At 42.4% G+C, this 21,964-nt stretch overlaps 1 long non-coding RNA gene across 1 annotated transcript in view; it reads right to left on the bottom strand.

Annotated features, from left to right (window-relative positions):
- LOC142457862 (uncharacterized) overlaps positions 1 to 21,964 on the bottom strand; it is an 83,917-nt gene that overhangs the window by 54,150 nt on the left and 7,803 nt on the right. The window lies entirely within an intron of this gene.

Here is a 21,964-nt window from a genome sequence, read left to right as displayed (position 1 = left end):
TATAAGATCGGAAGGATAAACAATCCCGAGGAGAAAACAATGAGACCCACAGTTCCAGAGGGGACATGGGAGAGGGGGAGGTAAAGGAAAGAAATGGGGACGGCAACAAACCCAGATACAAGGGAAAAACAAGTGATTTAAAATCGATGGTGAGGAGGGCGTAGAATGCCTTGTGGGATTTAATCAAACGCAATGTAGCCAAGAAGAATTACTGAAAGCCAAGTGAAGGTGGAACATGATAGTGGGACGAGATGAAAGTAAAAGGAAATAGAGGAAAGAACTAGGAGGCAAAGGACATTTATAGAGGTCTAAATACAGGCATGTACATATGTAAATATATTTATATATGACAATGGGGAAATAGATCTATGTGCATATATTGTATGTTAAGTATTAAGGTAGCAGATGGACATTGGACCTCTACTCAAGTACTCCCTCAACACAAGAACACTTTTTTCTAACAGTCCAGCATTCTGTGATGCTCATCTTCCTGACAGGATCGCTGAAGACAAAATGGGTGCATAAGCAAATGTGGTAAAGAAAGCTGATGATGTCCAGCTATTAAAAGATATAACATCTGGGGTCTTAAAAGCTTGATGATAAACAAGCAGCCATCTAGCTGGGAAGCAACAAAGACCAAATGAAGCAGCACACCAGCCTGTGTGATCACAAGGTATTGACGGGATCTGCTATCAGGCATCAGAAGTCCCAAAACAGTGGAGTGGAGACCCAAAGAGGTGTAAGAGCCCCTAATTAAATTATCTTTAGAAAATACTGTTGAAAAAAGGTAATTATATGTGCAGAGGCTGGCTTTTCAAGCCACAATACATGAACTGTTAACTTGTGCGGATGAAAAGCTTAAGTGACTGGACACTGTTTGCATGCACAAGAGGGTGGGGGCAGGGAAAACCAAAGAAGCCACTCTTGGCTACCATAGGATTTGGGTTCCCCTGTTGACCGTAGAGGAAGGCCAGTCTGTGGAGAGTCTGGTCTTGCTGAAAGGAGCCCCGCTGCACAGTGGTCAGAGCTCTCAGCTGCTAACCTAAACGCCAGCGGTTTGAACGCATCAGCACCCTGTGGAAGAAAGAGGTGGCAGTCTGCTTCCATAAATGTTGGAAACCCTATTGGGCAGTTCTACTCAGTCTTTATAGGGTGGCCATGAGTCAGAGTCAATGTGATGGCGACAGGCTTGGTTTGGGTGTTGGGCTCACTAAGGACCCCCACCTCCGTCTGGAGTCTGTGGTTTTGGCAAAATCCAGGCTACAGCTTCATAAGCAGGTTGCCTGGGCTCCTTTTGGAGGTCCGTGATTGGATTTCTAATTGTCCATGGCTCCTGGGATGGAAGGAAATTTTCTGTATGGAGCAGAATTCTGTCTTTGAGTTTGTGTCTTGTAAGTGAAGCTCATAGAACAATAGAGGATGGACATGAGCAGGGGAGATTCACACAATGGGTGTACCTGCCATCCCTTGCCGCCCCTTCACTTAAAACATTCAAGATGCCCAATGAACACAGAATTCCGGTGCACCCATGCAGTGTGGGAGTTCAGGGAGACTCCTGTTGGTAGATGGTGTATCAAGAAGTAAAATAAAATGACTTGAGTTTGCTTTGTGCAGCATTTTCTACAGTCTTGGCAAAAATACATATACACGAATGAGCTACAAAGCGTGAAGTATGTAATGTTTCTGTATACAAGTTTCAGTTGAATGTAAAACTGGCATTGCACCATATAAAGATGAATAAAGTCCCCCGATGATTATGTATAGTTTTAATTTTTCTTTGCCTAGAACATTAAATAGCAAATAGAAAACATCATAATGAGTAGAGAGACCAAAGACAATGGGAAAAGGGCTTCGATGCATTTTAATACCTTTCATGGCATTTTTCTCCCTACAAACCCAACCCTCACTGCTGTCAAGTCTAGGCTGACTCACAGCGACCCTGGGTTGTTGGTGTTGGGTGCCATTGAGTAGGCCATGACCCGCAGCAACCCAATGGAGCACAGAATGAAACCCTGCACAGTCCAGCGTCATTCTCTCAACTCTTGCTGTGCCTGAGCCCATTGATGCAGCCACTGTGTCCATCTATGTTGTCGAGAGCCTTCCTCTTTTTTGCCACCCCTTTACCAAATATGATGTCCTTCTCCAGGGACTGGTCTCTCCTGACAACATGTCCAAGTATATAAGACAAAATCTTGCCATATTTGCCTCTAAGGAGCATTCTGGCCTTACTTCCTCCAGTTGTAAGGATTTGGGTTGTTTGGGATTTTTTACATGGAATTATAATCCACACTGAAGGCTACACTCTGTGATCTTCATCTCAAGTGCTTGAATTCTTCCTCACTTTCAGCAAGCAAGGTGGTGTCATCTGCTTATTGCAGTGTGTTAATAAGTCTTCTTCCAATCCTCATGCTGCACTCTTCTTCATATAAGCCAGCTTCCCTGATGATTTGCTCAGCATATACATTGAACAGTATGGTGACAGGATACAATCATGATGTACACCTTTCCTGATTTTAAACCATGCAGTGTTCCCTTGTTCGGTTTGCACAACTGCCTCTTGATCCATGTACAAGTTCCTAATGAGCACGATGGAGTGTCCAGGAATTCCCATTTTTCTCAACATTATCTAAAGTTTATTATGGTATACACAGTTGAATATCCTTGCATAGTCAATGAAACACAAGTAAACATCTTTCTGTTATTCTCTGCTTTGAGCCAAAATCTATCTGACTTCAGCAATGATATCCCTTATCCCACATCCTCTTCTGAATCCAGACTGAACTCTGGCAGTTTCCTGCCAATGTATTGCTACAACCTTTGTTGGATAATCTTAAGCTATATAATTGATATTGTTCTATAGTTTGGGTATTCTGTTGGGTCACCTTTCTTTAGAATGGGCAAAAATACGGATCTTTTCCAGTCAGTTGATCAAGTAGCTATCTTCCAAATTTCCTAGCATACACCAGTGAGTGCTTCCAGGGCTCCTTCAGCTTGCTGACACATTTCAGTGGCTATCCCATCCATTCCTGGAGCCTTGCTTTTGGTGAATGCATTCAGTGCAGTTCCAACTTCTTCCTTTAGCATCATTGGCTCTTGCTCATATGCTACCTCCAGAAATAGTGGACTTCAGCTAATTCTCTTTGGTACAGTAACTGTGCATTCTTTCCATCTTCTCTTGACACTTTCTGCATTGCTCAATATTTTGCCTATAATATATTTCAGAAGAGTCTCGTAGACTTATAAAACAGAGTGAAAAGAAACTTGTACTTTCATTTTGCACTGGGCCCAACAAATTATGTACCCACCTCTGTCTTTAATAAGTGTTCTGTGTAAGTGATTCTGATGAAAGATGGGGACTGATGACCCTGGAGCAGGTGGCTAACAATTTCCGGTTACTGCTGGGAGTCCTTGGGAATAGTTCTGGTAGCTAAATGCGACCCTCTAGTGTCTCTGGCGCCATCTAGTGGTATTAGGCTACACTTCTGCATAGTGTAGTGACCAGCTCTGTGAGCCCTGGTAATTTTTGAGGCCTGCCACTACTCTGGGTCTTCACTCTTGGGCATTAACAAGCTTGCTTGTGTATAAGAATATTGCTTCTAACTGGCATAAACTATGCTTTCTCTCTCCCCAGAACCTAACACAATACCTGGCCCATTTGTTCACTCACCATGTTAACTTATAGTAACCCTATAGGATAGGATAGAACCAGCTAGTGGTTTCGATCTGCTGACTTTGAAGCTCTCAGACACAGTGAAGCTGTTTAGTAGGGCTTGTGTTGTGAAGGGACAATAGTCTCACCACTAGCATGTCTATCAGGATTTTTCTTCATGGGGCTACAATATAATCCACGGGACATACGAGAGTGTGTCAAGAAATACTACTATGAAATCTCACAAATTTTTATTAAATAAAAAAATGAAACTATTGCTTCTCAACATATCCTCTATCAGGCTGTATACATTTCTGAAGGTGGTGTTTCTATCTCTCCCACCTTTCCCCCAAAGAATTCTGCACTCTTTCATTTACACCACTTTAAAAGAGCAACCTTGGCATCCTTGAGGGATCCCAAAACAAAAAGAAATCTAAAAGGTCAAGAGTAGGGTTGCAGGGCTGTGGGGTAAGTGAAGTCCCTCATGGGACAGCTCTGGCCCCTCTCAAAGAATGAGCAAATGCATTGTCATGATGCGGGGGTGGGGGGGTGTGATTTCCTCAATGTAACTTTCCTGGCCTTTTTCTTACCAAGACAGTTTCAATTTTCTTAAAACATGTTCCTAATAAGCCCCTGTGGTTCTCCTCAGTTCTTTTAGAAAATCTATCCTTATTATCCTTTTGGAATCCCCCAAAGTAGTTGCTTTAACTTTCTGAGTGACCTCTCTATCTTGACTTCATCTCTCAGGTCCTCCTGACCTTCCTTAAAATTCTCAGTCCAGACTTCCAGGAAGATGGCGACTGAGTAACACATACCAGAGGGACTCAATATGCTGCTCTCTGAGAAAGATTGATCACAGGGAAAGAAACTCAACAAGGAGGCTAGCGATCTAAACACTACAATTAAACAATTTGACCTGATAGATATTTACAGAGCTTTTCATCCAAATACCCCCCTCCCAAAATCACATTCTTTTCAAGCCTACATGGCACATAGTCGAAGGTAGACCCCTTGCTGGGGCATAAAGTGAATCTACATAAATTTAAGCATATTGATACCATACAGACCTCTCCCTTTGACCACTCTGCCATAAGGCTGGAAATCAACAAAAGGAAGTCATAGAAAACAAGAGCAAACAATTGGAGGAGGAATAACTCTATTGCAAAAAAAGTACATACTGGCACAGATCGGAGATGAAATTAGGAAATTTCATGAAACCAACAAGAGTGAGAACACGAAGGAAAGAAAGAATGAGAACACAATGTACCAACATTCACGGGACACAGCAAAGGCCGTTCTCAGAGGAAGTTTCATAACAATACATGCACACACGAAAAAGAAAGAGAGACTCACGATTGATATACTGGCACAAAATTTACAACAACTAGAGCAGAGTCAACAGGACAGCCCTACTAATAGCAAAAGAAAAGAAATTAAAAAATCAGGGTTGAGATTTAGGAGCAAGAAAATAAGACAACTGGAAAAAATTAACACTGCTAAAAGTTGATTATTTGAAAGGATAAACAGAATCGACGGACCGCTGGCAAACCTAACCAAAGAAAGGAGGGAACAAATTTCAATGGCAAGGATGAGGGATGAAAGAAAGGACATTACAATGAAATCAAAAGGATAATTACAGAGTACTATGAAGGACTGTACTCCAATGAATTCAACAACTTGGAAGACATGGACAAATTCTTGGAAAAACAATCCCTTTCTAGACTATCCCCAGTGGACTTCAAGAATCTCAACAGACCCATAACAAATAAAAAATAGACAAGGTTATCAAGGGATTATCAGGCAAAAAAAAATCCCCTAGACCAGATGGTTTCACCAAGCATTCAGGGAAAACACCAATTGTACAAAAACTCTTCCAGAACATAGAAAAGGACAACAAACTTACAAACTCCTTCTCTGAAACTAGTGTAGCTCTGAAACCGAAAGCGGGAAGGGATCCCCCAAGATTTGAGAACTAAAAACCAATATCCCTAATGAACATCGATATTAAAATCCTTAACAAAGTACTGGTCAATAGAATACAAAAGTATATAAAACAAATAATTCACCACATCCAAGTGGGATTCATACCAGGGATCCAGGGATAGTCCAACATACAAAAAACGATTAGTATCATTCGCCATATTGGCATGAAAAACTGTACAAATCAGATGATAATATTGATAGATGCGGAAAAAGCATTTGACAACATCCAACACCAATTCCTGTTTAAGACACTCAAGAAGATAGGAATGGAAGGGAAATTCCTCAAGATAATATAAACTAAATATGAAAATCCAACAGCCAACATGGTACTCAATGGAGAAAAGACAAACCCAATCCTACTGAAAAAGGGGACCAGACAAGGATACCCCTTGTTCCCACTCTTATTTAACATCGTACGGGAGGTTTTAGCTAACAGCATAAGGCAAAGAATAGACATCAAAGGTATTCACCTGGGGAAGGAAGAGGTGACACTATCATTATTTGCAGATGATTAAAATTTTATATGTGGAAAATCACAAAAGCTCCGTAAGGAGAGTACTGGAAACAATAGAGGAGTTTGGGAGAGTGGCAGAATACAAGCTCAACAAACAGAAGTCTATTGGACTGCTATGCGTATCAGATAAGACCACAGAAGAGGAGATCAAAAAGGTGGTACCATTCATAATAGGCAAGCACGAATTGAAATATCTAGGCATATACCTGACTAAAAGAACAAAATATCTATATGGGGAAAACTACAGAACACTATTACAAGAAACCAAGAGGGACCTCAACAAATGGAAGAATATCCCATGCTCATCGATTGGAAGGCTCAATATAGTAAAGATGTCAGTTCTGCCCAAGGCACTATATAAGTTTAATGCAATCCTGATACAATAACCCTCATCTTTCTTCAAAGAAACGGAAAAACTGATTACCAACTTCATATGGAGAGAGAAGAAGCCCAGAATTAGCAGAGAAGTCCTCAAGAAGAAGGACACCGTGGGAGGGCTCTCTTTACCTGACTTTAGCATGTACTATACAGCCACAGTGTTCAAACCTGCATGGTATTGGTACAATGACAGATACTCAGACCAATGGAAAAGAACTGAAAACTCAGAAATAAAATCATCAGCATACACACAACTGATCTTTGATAAGGGCCCAAAAATATCCAATGGGAAGCATATGCCCTCTTCAACAAGTGGTGCTGGAAAAAATAGAGATCTACCTGCAGAAAAATGACGCAAGACCCTTATCTCACTCCATGCACAAGAATAAATTCAAGGTGAATCACAGACCTTGAAGTAAAATCCCAAACTATTAGGGCCATCAATGAGGGAATTGGGACCAACCTGAGAACTTTGGCACAGGGAATACACAGGCTATCAGAAATAGGGAAGGACACAAACACAGAGGAGGCACAAATTGACAAATGGGATATACTGAAGATAAAACACTTGTGTACATCGAAAGAATTCACCAAGAGTAATAAGAGAGACTGGGAAAACATCTTTAGCAATGACACATCAGACAAAGGCCTTATTACTAAAATCTACAATACTCAGCTAGCTTCCAAAAAGAAAAAAAACGAATTGCCCACTGAGGAGGTCAACAAAGGACCTGAACAGAAGTTTCACAAGGGCAGAAACCCGAATGACCAATAAACATGAAAAAATATTCCTGATTATTAGCCATAAAAGAAATGCAAATTAAAACAACAATGAGATACCACCTAACACCCACAAAGATAGCCCAATTCAAAAAATCAGAAAGCAACAAGTGTTGGAGGGGCTGTGGTGAGACAGAAACTCTCATGCACCGCTCGTGGACAAGTAGGTATGTACAGCCACTATGGAAATCGATTTGGTGATTTCTAAAACAGATGGAAATTGAGCTACCATATGACCCAGCAATCCCCCTACTGGCCACATACCCTGAAGAGGTAAGAAGCAAACCACAGTCAGACATCTGTGCTCCAATGTTCATCGCAGCACAGTGCACAATTGCAATGAGTTGGAAACAACCTAAATTTCCATCAAAAAATTTAAAAACTGGTGCATACATACAATAGAGTACTATGCATCACTAAAAAGCAGTGATGAACACATGAGACACACCGCTGCATGGGAAGAACTGGAGGAAAGTATGCTAAGTGAAGTAAGCCAAGCACAAAAGGACAAGTATAACATGAGTCGACTGAGATAAGCTTAAAAAAATGCAAGAGGGGCATAGGAGAAAAGCTACTGTACACAAACATTCCTGGGGTGAGGTCAAGGTAGTATGGCAGGGACAAGATCAAACCCAGGAATACATATGGTAGCCAACTGAAAAGGGGGTGATAAGAAATGGGTAGTGGGAGCACAGGGCACTAACCCACCCAAGAGGGGGGTATTGTTTATATCTCCACAGGGAAAGAGGGACCAGACTTCAACCTGGTGCTCCAAGATGTGAATGCAACATGCCGGTACGGATTAGGGAACCAGTGGAAAGGTCTGAGGAGCCATCCCAATCCCAACTACATGGACAGCTGCCCCTCCACCAAGAAGAATTTGCTTCAGAGGACAGCACTGAAGGTACAGCTCATGGAGAGGGACATGTCTGATCAGAAGACACAGGAGCAAATGAAGGGGGAGGAAGAGAGAGTGGAGCACATCCTGGCCCACCAAGCCTTGAGGACGATATCCCTGCTCAGAGCAGACAATGCACAGAGAGGACCATATGGTTGGGCCCACTATGAGACACAACATCCTCACTGACCCATAGACCTCCAGGGGACAACACTGGAGACAATGTAGGAATTGTGCCCGATCTAATCCCACCACACTGAGGAAAACACTAAAGGCGTGCAACAGAACAGCAAAGGGAGCAGAGCAAAGAAGTCCCGAGAAAATACCAAAAATAGACTTTGAAGCCAGGGCATGGCACTCCATCAGACTCGACCAGAAAACACTCCTAAAGGTCAAGAAACAGACCTTGAACTATTTACAGGCTCTTTTTTTTTGTCATTTTGTTGTTGTTGTTGTTGTTTTGCTCTGTCTTGTTCTGTGCATATTATTGTTTCTGCAGCTCTATCTAGATAAGATAGGTGGAATAAACAATCTGAAGGAGAAAACAACTGGACCAACGGTGGGGTAGAGGGTCGTGGGAGACGGGAAGGCAGGGGAAAGGAAGTGGGTGTTAAACCCAGGGACAAGGGAACAATAAGTGATCTAAAATCAGTGGTGAGGAGGGTGTAAGAGGCCTTAATCAAGAGCAATATAACCGAGAGGAATTACTGAAACCCAAATGAAGGCTGAGCATGATAGTGGGACAAAAGGAAATAGAGGAAAGAACTAGGAGGCAAATGGCATTTATAGAGGCCTAAATACAGGCATGTACATAGGTAAATATATTTATATATGATGATGGGGAAATAGATCTATGCGCATATATTTAGAGGTTTAGTATTAAGGTCGCATATGGACATTGGACCTCCACTCAAGTACTCCCTCAATGCAAAAACACTTTGTTCTTTTAAACTGACATTCCATGATGCTCACCTTCCCAACACGATCACTGAAGACAAATGAGTGCATCAGCAAACGTGGTGAAGAAAGTTGATGGAGCCTGGCTATCAAAAGACATTGTGTCTAGGGTCTTAAAAGCTTGAATGTAAACAAGCAGCCATCTAGCTCAGAAGCAACAAAGCCCACATGGAAGAAGCACACCAGCCTGTGCGATTACGAGGTGTTGATTGGATCAGGTATCAGGCATCAAAGAAGAGAATATCATATCATTGTGAATGAGGACATGTGAGGAGTGGGGAACCAAAGCCCATCTGTAGGCAACTGTACATCCCCTTATGGAAGGGTGGCAAGGAGGAGAAAAGCCAGTCAGGGTGCAGTATAGCAATGATGAAACTTACAACCTTCCTCTAGTTCTTAAATTCTTCCTCCTCCCTGCCCCCACCATCATGATCCCAATTCTACCTTACAAATCTGGCTAGACCAGAGGATGTACACTGGTACAGATAGGAACTGGAAACACAGAGAATCCAGGACAGATGATCCCTTCAGGACCAGTGCTGAGAGTGGCGATACCGGGAGGGTGGGTGGAGGGTAGGGTGGAAAGGGGGAACCGATTACAAGAATCTACATATAACCTCCTCCCTGAAGGACGACCCACAGAAAAGTGTGTGAAGGGAGACATAGGACAGTGTAAGGCATAACAATATTATAATAATGAAAGTGTAAGGCATAACAATATTATAATAATTTATAAATTATCAAGGGTTCATGAGGGAGGGGTAGGAGAGGAGGGGTAAAAATGAGGAGCTGATACCAAGGGCTCACATAGAAAGCAAGTGTTTTGAGAATGATGATGGCAACAAATGTATAAATGTGCTTGACGCAATGGATGGATGTATGGATTGTGATGAGTTAGTTGTACAAGCCCCCAATAAAATGATTTTTTTTAAATTCTCAGTCCACCTAAAAATTGTTTTGTGTGGGGCAGCACTCTGGCAAACTTGTTGCAAAGGCTTAATGATTTGAGAAGGTGTCCACTTGAGTATTGTTTAAAAATTGATACTAGCGGAACAGCAGTGGTCTCTTGCTTCAATGGTGCTTTACCACCCCCCCCCCCCCCCCCCCCGGCAATTGCCAGTCTCCGCCCCCCATCAGCACCTCTCAGCCTACCCTCCACGCCCCCAGACCGTGACCGCTCTCCCTCGCAGGTGCGCCAGAACTACAACCAGGACTCTCACTGAGGCCGCCATCAACGCCACATCACCCTGGAGCTCTCCGCCTCCCACGTCTACCTGTCCACCATGGCTTACTACTTCGACGGGGATGACGTGGCTCTGAAGAATTTTGCCAAATACTTTCTACACCAGTCTCACGAGGAGGGAACACGCGGAGCAACGGATGACGCTGCAGACCCAGCGAGGGCCCGGATCTTCCTCCCGGATATCAAGCCACCAGACCGAAACGACGGGGAGAGTGGGCTCAGCGCCACGGAGTGTGCGCTGCACCTGGAGAAGGGCATCGCCAGTCCCTGCGACAGCGGCACAAGCTGGCCACGGACAACGACCCCCGTCTCCGTGACTTCATCGAGACGCAGTACCTGGATGAGCAGGTGATGGAGAGCGCTAAGCGGCCGCCTGGCCTTCCCCAAGTCACCAAGGCAGCGCATGCTTATTGGGTAGATCTGTCCCTTTTCTAGAAATTGTACCCAAGCATCCACTTCCGTTCTTCCATTTGTGCCTTTCCTTCAGATAAAGTCTAAAGTCATTTGATACCGAAAAAATATTGATACTAGTCCTGACCTCAATATCTGTCCCTATCTTCACCCACCCCCACCCCTCTTCATGGCACAAAAACAAAATCCATTTTTGAAGTCACCCTAATGAGACCAAGACAAAAATATTAATGAAAAGAACTTGTCTTTACATTTTGCTCAGGCAAAAATACTCTATTCTTGAATATCTACCTCTGCTGTGTTGTCCTAAATATGGCTATGTTGTATTTGTTTGTTGTATTTGTTTAATCAGGCACTTTTATTTTAAATCATTCTTATCCATAATTTTCAATGCCTTTTGTAACTAAAAAAAAAAACGGAAAAAGAAAAGAACTTGTCTACAGCCATCCACTAATCCCAGAGACATGTTTAAGTAGGCTTTTTAATAAACCCAAGCATGTATGAATATCCTGATATTACTCAGAAACTATAAACAGTTTCCTGAAGAGAGTCTACTTTTAAAACATGTGGTAGTGGTCTGGCTCTTGGCCAGACAGTGAGTATAAATCATCATTGTGCAGCTCTCTGAGGCCATCTGTTCTTTCTCATACTTCATCTCCCTGTGTGCTGTCCACTCTTTAGCATGAGGCAGGAAGGCCAACGTGAGTATCTATACCCACACCATTAAAAATAACAAATTTAACTGTGTCTGGTCTCTGAACTTGCTCTTGTTCACACAAACACCCCCGTCACTACCAAATCAATAAAGGAATCTATACTAAACGCCAGAGTGGTGGCTAAGTGGCTGCTAGCTGCAAGCTCAGCCGTTCAAAACCGCCAGTCGGCTCGACAGGAGAACAACAAGGCTTTCCACTCCAATAAAGAGTTACAGTCTCCGAAACCCACAGGGGCAGTTTTACTCTTTCCAAGAGGGTCACTATGAGTCAGAATTGACTCTGTGACAATAAGATATACTAAGTGCCTGTGCTGTAAACAACGAGGCGACTATCTGACTCAGCACCAGTCTCTAACTTGCTCAACTGAGACGGGGGAACAAGGGCTGGGTGAGTTGCAACAGGAGTCTGTAGTAGATAACCTCCACATTTGACTGGGGTGACGGTGGCTGTGGGTACTGCTAGCCCTTTGCTCTCGTGTCACCGAGTGTTGTACCAGCCCATCAGGAGTCAAGAGTTGCAGACGAAGAAATCTTGCTGTTATCCAACTGAAGCACAAACCATGACAGAGCCTGGTGCTTAATGTGTTGTCAGCTCATGGATTTGGTAGTTACACAATGCCTTCAAACAGACTTTTAAAATATCTTGTCAATCTTTTCTACCTAGTTTTTGTGTAAGGTATAGTCTGAAACAACTTAATCTATCATAGGATTGAAAGATTCCAAACCCTTTACTCCTGAAATGTTTCTTTAACCTATAGAAGTACAGTAGGGTATTCATATACCAAAAAGTGAAAAAACATCTCTCTCTCTCTCTCAAAACTTCGCCTTTCTAACAATGCTTTCAGTTTGGAATATTTCCTTCTGGGTTTTTTTGCTCATTCATACACAACTATTATCATGGTGCTAAAATAGTTTCACATACTGGTGTTTAGCTTCTTCAGGAGCTCAAAAGAATTAGGTGCTTGGCATAAGAAACGCCTTCTGCCACTGATGCAGGCCAGACTCTTTTTTGTCTTTTTACTGGTTATTCTGAGCTCTTTTCAAAAGTCAACTAGCTACCATATCTCAGGAAGCCTGCAGGCCCCACCTTCCCTCCTCCCCCTTTCTTCTCATTGCATGCTCATAAGAAGAGTATTCATTCAGGCGAACCCTTCGAATATTTTAGAGGAAGTGGTTGAAAGACTCAAACGTTATGATCAGCAAAAAACAGTTAAGGAATATTGCCATTGTCATCTATGAAAACAGGACCATATCAACCAATCAGAATCCTTTTCTTGTAAATTCCTGGACTCTGTATTTAAACTCTGTAAAAGTTCCTTTTTTCACGGCACCACTTTGGCGATTCCTTACGAGGTATTGCCCAATGCCAGACAGGTTTGTTCCTTCAATCAACTCTTCGATTTTCATCAATGCTTCAGTATGCGCTTTCACAAACTTAACCTTATCCCATCCGTATTTTACATAGATACTTTGGCTATAAATACCTATTTCTCCCCACCCCCACTAGCTCTTAAATTCCACTGTAGAGTTGCTGCAGCTGTGGGGGAGGGGGAGGTAGGTGGGTTGGTGTTATTAGCTTGGTTCTCCCAGGAGGGGACTCATAGCTACTTCTGACACACTAGTGAGCCAGCTAGCCTGTGCTACGTGATGAGGAGTGGTGGATGAGAAATAAAGCCCTGCTCTGCTGGGCTTCTTGAGTCAGGATGCACCAGGCTAGGCCAGTGGGACTTGGCGTCAAGAAGCCATGTCTCTTCTAGCCCTAGTCTTTGTAACTCCCACCCAACCACTGTTTCCTGATGGAACTGGGTAGGAGAAGATGAGGGAAGATACTGCTAGGTTCATATGATCCAGATACAAGTGGTTTGTAACAGTTCATTGTGATTGTAAACATAGAACTCTAATCAAATAATTGGCCAATTTTCCATCCCTCTGGGTTTAAACTAAACCATTTCAGAAACAAGAATGGGGATCCCATTACCATCAAGAAAAAAGAGATGGGAGTGGAGTATGTCCTTTGGATCCTGATTCTTGTCCATTAAACCTCCTTGATCCAAGCCCAGAACATTGTGACACCAGAGAAATGGCAGAGGTGTGACAGAGGACCAACAGCAGCAGAGCCAGAGCAAGAGACAGTGTGGGCTTCCTGGCCCACTCAGAGCAAAAGCAAAGCTGATTAGGGTAGGGAACTCTAAGCACTTAATCAAGGAAGCTACGCTTGCTTCCCCACAGAGCTGGAGGCAAGCACCTTTGAGTTGAGGCAAAATGGAATATCTTTGGGGCATTTGTCAACAGTGCTTAAAAAAAAACACCAAAAAAACTTTGTAATAACATCTGGCAGAGAAGAGGCTAGGGCAAAGGCTGTGGACCAGAAAGAGACCTACCTTGGACACCACAGAAAAGAGGCTGTCCTGACCAAAGTACTGTATCCTGAACATTTCTGTTCCTGAATTGTACCTCGTAAATGCTATCACCAGTAGTATGGTCTGTGAGTTCTGTGTGGCTGTTGCATGGATTCTCAAACCCAACTGAGAAATAGTAAATGCTGTAGGAAACTTGGTCAGTGTCAAAGCTGGCAAGAAGGTTGAAGAGAAGAGGCATGTCCGGCCTCCGACGCATAGGAGTCAGCCTTGGGCTAATGCAGAATCTGATTTTCCTTTTCAACTGGTGAAGTCACTCTACATATTTTTTTTATTTCAGATGTTGGGGAGCAAAAAAATGGGAAATCTTAGAAATCAAAATGAACAATACCCCAGCTGTATTCGAGTTCCTTCCTCCCCTATCAGGGTCACATGTGTTAGTCTTCCAGTTGATGGCTCCTTCCTCTAATACCTCCTCTGTTTCCAGGTACTCGGCACCCCCACCCCTGCTCCTTTAGAACCTGTCCCAGTAATGGGACCATCTTGTGCCCAAGTCTGCTAGCTACAGGATGGACTTTGTCTCTCTAGTTCCTCTCATTTGTTTTTGTCAAGTTGGGCTTAACACCTGGCTTCCTGTTCAACACCTGTCTGGCTGGTTAAGCGGGTGATTAATGAGTATGCCATAGAACTGGGTGAACAACCTTGCCAATTCATGACAAATAACATCTATCTCCTCCATCTACTAAAAAACGTCGCTGGGCCCAAGATCACCTTATTTTGGCAGGACCTGTTTTTAGAGAGCAGTAACCACTTGCCCTTTTGTCCTGCCCTGAGACATTTGACAAATTCCATTCAAATACTCAGTGTACTCCAGCACACAAAACTAGCCCTTTTCCTCATACACAATAAAACAATCTGCATAGACGTGGCATAATTGTAGAGAAAATCTTCAATCATCTTTCTTCAGATTTCATCATCTTTAAATTTGCTGGTCTAGTTAGCAGGTGTGTGTGTGTGTGTGTGTGTGAGAGAGAGAGAGAGAGAGAGAGAGAGAGAGAGAGAGAGAGAGAGAGAGAGAGAATATGACTGTGGCAACCTGAGACACAACGCTCTGATCTGGGCCTGAACCAACATTTCCACGTTGCCTAGGTTTTTCCATTGCATGGCAAAGACACGAGAGTCATGCCAAGGGGGGGTGGGAGAGGGAACTACTCTAGGATGGGGCCAAGGCCAGGTTCCAGGCCACTCACCCCATGAAATCACCTATTCTGAGCCTGGGTTTGTGAAGCGATCTTTTGGAGGACTCTCATTTACTTGTTTTCCAGATGAGCTTTTCTTCTATATTCATGACATTGAGGTCTAGTTCATATTCACTCCAGTCAAGGCATGTTTGTACTGTATCTTACTGAAATTTCACAACAGGGGATAGTCATTCCGGTGCAAATACTGATTTTCTGCTATCTTTCCATTCCCTTGAAATTTGGCAATCATCAAATGGAAAAAGTAATATAGTTAGCAATTCTTTGGTACTTCTCCGAGTCTTCTCAAGAATATTCTCAGGGAAACCCTTCATGGAAGACACTGAGCCTCTGCATAACTTAAGAGTACTTTCCGTTACCTTGTTCCTCCACTTGCAAGTTCTAACATGAAGCATTTATGATGTGCTCGTGGTCTTAGCTCCAGTTCCCTAGAAAACATAGTCCAGCAAATCAGAGTAATAATTCTTTACAGGAAGGATAAAGGTAATTAGGCAAGAAAGAATGGAAAGTAAATAGATAACAAAACCCATTGTCATCAAATCAGTTCCAGCTCACAGTGACCCTTCCTTGAGTTTCTGAGACTATATCTCTTTAAGGGAGCAGAGAAGCCTCATGTTTCTCCTGGGGAGCAGCTGGTGGGTTCTCCCTGCCCAAGAAGCTGCTGGGCTTGAAACTCCCATCTTGCAGCTAGCAGCCCTGTGCCACCGGGGCTCCTTAGAAAGCAAATGCAAGATGGTGCTTTACAGAGGTGGACCAACTTCACAAAGAAGCCCCTTCACCTGGCCATCCAGGCGATAAACACTCATCTGACAGGCAACAATATCCAAGCTGGCTCTTTATTACTGCTGTGTGTGTGTGTGTGTGTGTGTGTGTATAAGAGTTTGTTTCAGATATAAATAGTTCCCAACTTAGGATGTACTGAGTCAGCAAACCACATTTACAACCATCCTCTTTCTTCTTCTTGTTTATTTATGGATTTATTTATCTGGGTACATCTTCTCATTAGTTCATCTTCTGGGAAAGACTGTGGCAGGAAAATGCATGCAAGGGATATGGAAAATGTGCTAAGTCATGCGAACACACTCCAACCATTTGATCAGGATGATATGATGGAAGAGATCAGTGGAAATCTCGCCCATAAGGCAAGAAGGCTGAATTTAAAACCTGATGTCATTTATGTAGAACAGCTTGTATATCCTGAAGAATGGAAACTAATAGATCAGAACTTAAATGATTTTGAAGAGAAAAAAAGAAGAGGAAAAATAAAGGGAGGAAAATTATCAGAAATGTTTACAGGAACAGATTAGCTGGAATTTTTCAAAACTACATCAAGGGCTTCAGTTGCTTGAAAGCATGGTTGAGAGACATTGTCAGGAAACAATGAGAGGAGATTGTAAAATATAAAGGAAAATAAAAGTAGCATGCAGACAGCACTCGCTATTTTAAAACTAGAAACACCGTCTCCATCCCCAGAGATAGTCCAGATGATACAGAAACTTCCACAAGTATAGTTATTACTGAACCTAAAAAAATGCCAGTGTCCTCCAATGCTGTATCATTGGAGTCAGTTTTTATAATTTGTGTCAAATATATCTCTACTATAGACAACCAGGACTCTAGACTGCCTTTTCGAGGTACACAACATCCTTCATAGGACACACCAAAAGGATCCATCTGGAAACCCCACTAAGCAAACAGGGCTTTACCTTAAGGAACTGAAATACTCCCTTGGATTTAATGCTGAAACGCCCTAGTATGAGAAGCAGCAGATGTGAAGACTTTGATTCAGATCTCTTGCTTCGAGGGTACCCAATGATTGGTGACTCAGGACTACCATATATTTGCATCTTTATACTCTCTTTGCTTTTTTATGACATATCTTAGTCTAGCATGCATGGCCCTGCCTTGGTGAATGAATCTTATTGAAAGTTTTGCCCTATCTCCAAACCTCACTGGTGTGTAAACCAGCAGTTCTCAACCTGTGGGTCATGACCCCTTTCGGGATTGAACAACCCTTTCACAGGGGTTTCCCAATTCATAACAATAGCAAAATTACAGTTATGAAGTAGCAATGAAAATAATTTTATGGTTGGGGGGTCACCACAATGTGAGGAACTGTTTTAAAGGTCGCAGCATTAGGGAGGTGCAAACTGTACAGCCACTTGAGTTTTTTTATCTGTACAGGTCAAAATTTGTGTATTTTGGTATAACAATCTGTCCTAAATGTGTACGCTTTCCTTTTCTGAAAAGTATTTTAAATTCCATACTATTGGCTAAATTAATGATACTATTGATAGAATTACCTGATGCCCATGGGAATGATTTATAATGTTCTCTATTATAAAATGATATTGATGTCTCTAAAATGGACCAGAGATAAATATAAACCAGAGATATATGAATGGATTTGTAGCTCACACTGAATCACAGTCCTAATCTAAGAACAATTATTTCTTATGATGTGGCCCTACTCAATATTTGCCCTCATGAAGAGACAACTGAAGATATGGGTATTATAGCAAAGTGTGGTGAAGAAATCAGATGGTTCCCAGCTATCATAAAGCATCACATCTGCGCTATTAAAAGCTTGTCTTAAAACAAGCAGCCATCTAAGTGAGGTATCAGTTAACATGGAAGAAGCACTTCAGCCTGTGTGATCCAAGGATTGGAAATAATACAGACAGCAAACACCCAAAATCTATTTGTCGGGTCCCCATGTGAATTTAGCCTCTGCTGGATCCGCTCTGACCATTGCCCTGGGATGTGTACAGCCCTGTGATCAGGTGGCGAGTGCAGTGAGAAGTGGTTTACGACAAATGTAGTTAGGTTAAAAGTTAACATTTATCATTTGTTCTCCCTTTTAATCCATTTCAAATTTGTTCCAGTTTTAATATCTTCTGCTTTCTTTTCCATTGAGATTTTTCTGTTTTATTGTTCATGTTTGTTTTGTTTTAATTTTTTCATGTTGGGTTTTTTATTGCTTTGTGTTTTAAATATTTTTCTTTATATTAAACCTAAGATAGGTAAATCTATAGAGATAGGGCCAGGAAGGATGAGGGGGACAGGGAGAACTAATAATAATGAGCATGAGAAAGAAGAAGGAGACTTCCGGGAAGATAGTGACTGAGTAACACATATCAGAGGGACCCCACGGAAATCACCCCAGGAGAGTTACTATGAGGGAAATTCATCACTGCTGGACCACAGAAGGAGCTTCATAAAAATGAGTAGGCACATATCCACAAGGTTTTGAGGGACTGGGGGTTTGGGCTTACCTCAGCGGAGGCCCGCTGGGGCTTACCTTGGCCCCGCACTATCTTGGCCGGAGCTGGGAGCATTTGGAGCTGGCGCAGGGGCTTTATCTCAACACAGCCACAGCTTTGCCTCGGGGCAGGAATTAAACACTTGCAGCCCCACGGGCAGGGATTGGGGCTCAGCTATATTATTACTTTGGTTTCCCTCTCTTCTCTCTTCTCCCCCCATTCTCAGCAGGCTGTTGTTTTTTTTCCTATTTGTCTCTTCCCTGTTCTCTCACAAGCCACTGCTGAACTCCAGGACACTCCCCTTAGCCTAGGGCATTTATGCCTGTCCCCCACCCAGTTAGGTAAATTCCACACTGGGCAGCATAGCCCAAGGCTAGGGAAAGACTGGCCAGCCTCCACCAGGGGATATTCTGCCCAACTTCTTGCCAAGGGAATTCCTGCTCCTGTGGCTGAGGGAGCTCCTATATTTCCTCTATGGGCCCACGTGATTGAGGGAACTTCCTCCCATCTACCTTAGTGCCACACATGGCCTAAGGCAGCTGGGTCAACACTCGCCAACATTCCAAGCTGCTGCATGAACCTCTTCCCAAGCTCTGCAGTAATCTTCCAGGCCAGGGCAATTCCTCCCACCATTCCCAGTGTTCTACACTAAAGCAGGCAACCCATCAACCTCCTGGGGAACCCCCCTTAAGAGTGAAGTCACAGGAAGATAAAGTGGTAGGATAATTCCATAGGGAAATTAGCTGTAAGCAATTCAAAGAAGCATTCCTACGAGAGTCCCAGAGAGAGCCAGTGCTCTTGGACTCCCTGGAAAATGGCACCTGGTTCCTCTAAAACAATGCAATGCAAACAGCAATCAGCCACAATGACCTCAACAAAAAAATAGGAGAAACAAAAGGCAATGGCAGATGTCCTGAACCTAACAACATGCATAAAAGAAGCAGACATCTATGTGCCACAGAAAGAAGTTTTCAGAATATTCCTTGGAGTCATACAGGATATGAGGGAAACAACACACTGAAAAAGTATGAAATGATAGAGGAGATAAAGTCAGTACACCAGTAGCAGATTCACAGACCTCTAGAATCAACTGGAGGAAGGAGAAAACCTCACCGGTGACTTGGGGGACAGCCAAGCAGACTAACAACAATGAACAAAAACCAAATAAGATCATCAGAGAAACTGAAGAAACCTAAGAGCTATGTCTGATGCGATGAATAGGGACAAACTCAGAATAATTGGATTGTCAGAAAAAGAGACAACAAAGAAGTCATCTGCAACAATAGTGAGAGAATTCTTGGAGGAAAACTACCTCAGCTTAATGAATGAAAAACAAGCAAATATTCAGGAGGCTGAAAGAATGCCAGGCTGAATGAATCCCAAGAAGTCACCAAGGCACATAAGAGTTGAACTATCCAATTTTGAGGAAAAGGAGAAAATCATGAAAGCAGCTAGGAAAAAACAAGCAATCACATATAAAGGTTCCCAAATAAGAATATGTTCAGACCTATCAGCAGAAACTAAGAAGAAAAGAGAGTGGAGTAACATGTTCCAAAAATTGAAGGAAAATAATGCAAGCCCAAGAATACTCTACCCAGCCAAGAAGTAAGAGTCTTCCTAGACAAGGAAAAACTCAAAGAATATGTTAGAAGAAACTCAGTCCAACAAAAGATCCTTGTTGACCCAGTATGGGCAGAACAACAACATTCACCAAGCATAAATAAGAGACTGCCACATAGAACAACCTCACCCAGAGGGCAACAAATAGAAAAAAAGACTCCAAGATATCATTGGCTTAAGGATGGAAAGAAGTCTAGAATGATCCGCACACTACACATGCACAACACAAAGAAAGGAAGGTAGGAAAACACCCCACTCAAAAGGTGTAAATCGGCATCACAGAGCCTGCAGATAGAGATAATAACCCTGAATATCAACGGACTAAACTCAGGCATTAAAAGATGGAGACTATCAGACTGGCTTAGAAAACACAACCCATCAATCTGCTGCCTACAGGAGACACATCTCAAGACTACAGACAAAAATAGGCTGAGAATCAAAGGCTGGAGAAAGGCATATCAAGCAAACAGAAATTCAAAAAAAGCAGGGGTTGTAATCCTAATCTGGGATAAAATTGACCTCAAATTGCAAACCATAGAAAGAAATAAGGAGGGATACTATATAATGCTCAGAGGAATGGTAGAAAAAGAACCACTAAGCATTGTAAACAAATATTCCCAAATGAGAGACCCACTGAATACGTCAACCAAACACTCCAAAAAGTGAAAAAAAGAAATCACATCCTTAACAATTGTAGTGGGTAACTTTCAGTATACCGCTCTCTGAGAAAGATAGGTCACAGAGAAAGAAATTCAACAAGGAGGCTGGAGATTTAAATACTACAATTAGACAATTTGACCTGATACATATTTACAGATCTTTTCATCCTAATACCAAAAATTCACATTCTTTTCAACATATGCGTGGCATATATTCAAAGATAACCACATGCTGAGGCATAGGGCAAATCTACATAAATTTGAGCACATTGATATCATACAGACCTCTCTCTGAGATTCAGGAGAGAGAAAATAAGAAAATTACAGAAGAAATTAAAGCTGCTAAAAGTTGGGTCTTTGCAAGGATGAACAGAATAGACAGACTGCTGGCAAGCTTAACCAAAGAAAGGAGGGAACACATCTCAATAGCAAGAATGAAGGATAAAAGAGGGGACATTACAACAGACACTAATGAAATCAATGGGATAATTACACAGTACTACGAAGGATTGTACTCAAATAAATTCAACAATTTGGAAGACGTGGACAAATTCTTGGAAAAACAATCCCTCCCTACACTATCCCCGATGGACTTCAAGAATCTCAACAGACACGGGGCAATAGAAGGAATAGACTGCTGAAGACAAAGTAGGTGGAAAAGCAAATCTGGTGAAGAAAGCTGATGGTGCCCAGCTATCAAAAGAAATAGCACTGGGGGTATTAAAGGCTTAAAGGTAAACAAGTGGCCATCTAGATCAGAAGCACCAAAGCCCACATGAAAGAAGCACACCAGCCTGTGTGATCACGAGGTGCCGAAGGATTCAGTTATCAGTTATCAAAGAACAAAAAATCGTATCATTGTGTGCTCACCTCCCTGATACTATCGCTGAAGACAGATGAGTGCATAATCAAATGTGGCGAAGAAAGCTGATGGTGCCTGGCTATCAAAAGATATTAGTGTCTGGGGTATTAAAGGCTTGAAGGTAAACAAGCAGCCATCTAGCTCAGAAGTTACAAAGCCCACATGAAAGAAACATACCATTCAAATTGGTGAGTTGAAGTCTTGCCACCCTTGCATCTACAGAACATTCTGGCTTACTTATTCTGATAGAGATTTGTTTGTTCTTTTGGCGGTCGGTGGTACTTTGAATATTCTTCCCAACACCACGATTCAAATGCATGGATGCTTCTTAGGTCCTCCTTAGTCAATGTCCAACTTTCACAGGCATAATGAAAATACCATGGCTTGTGTCAGGCTTACCTTAATCCTCAAAGTAG

Source organism: Tenrec ecaudatus, chromosome 10 (assembly GCF_050624435.1).
Source record: "Tenrec ecaudatus isolate mTenEca1 chromosome 10, mTenEca1.hap1, whole genome shotgun sequence".
Lineage (NCBI taxonomy): Eukaryota > Metazoa > Chordata > Mammalia > Afrosoricida > Tenrecidae > Tenrec > Tenrec ecaudatus.
The sequence above is the reverse complement of the archived record's forward strand: the minus strand, read 5'-3'. Positions and strand labels throughout refer to the sequence as shown.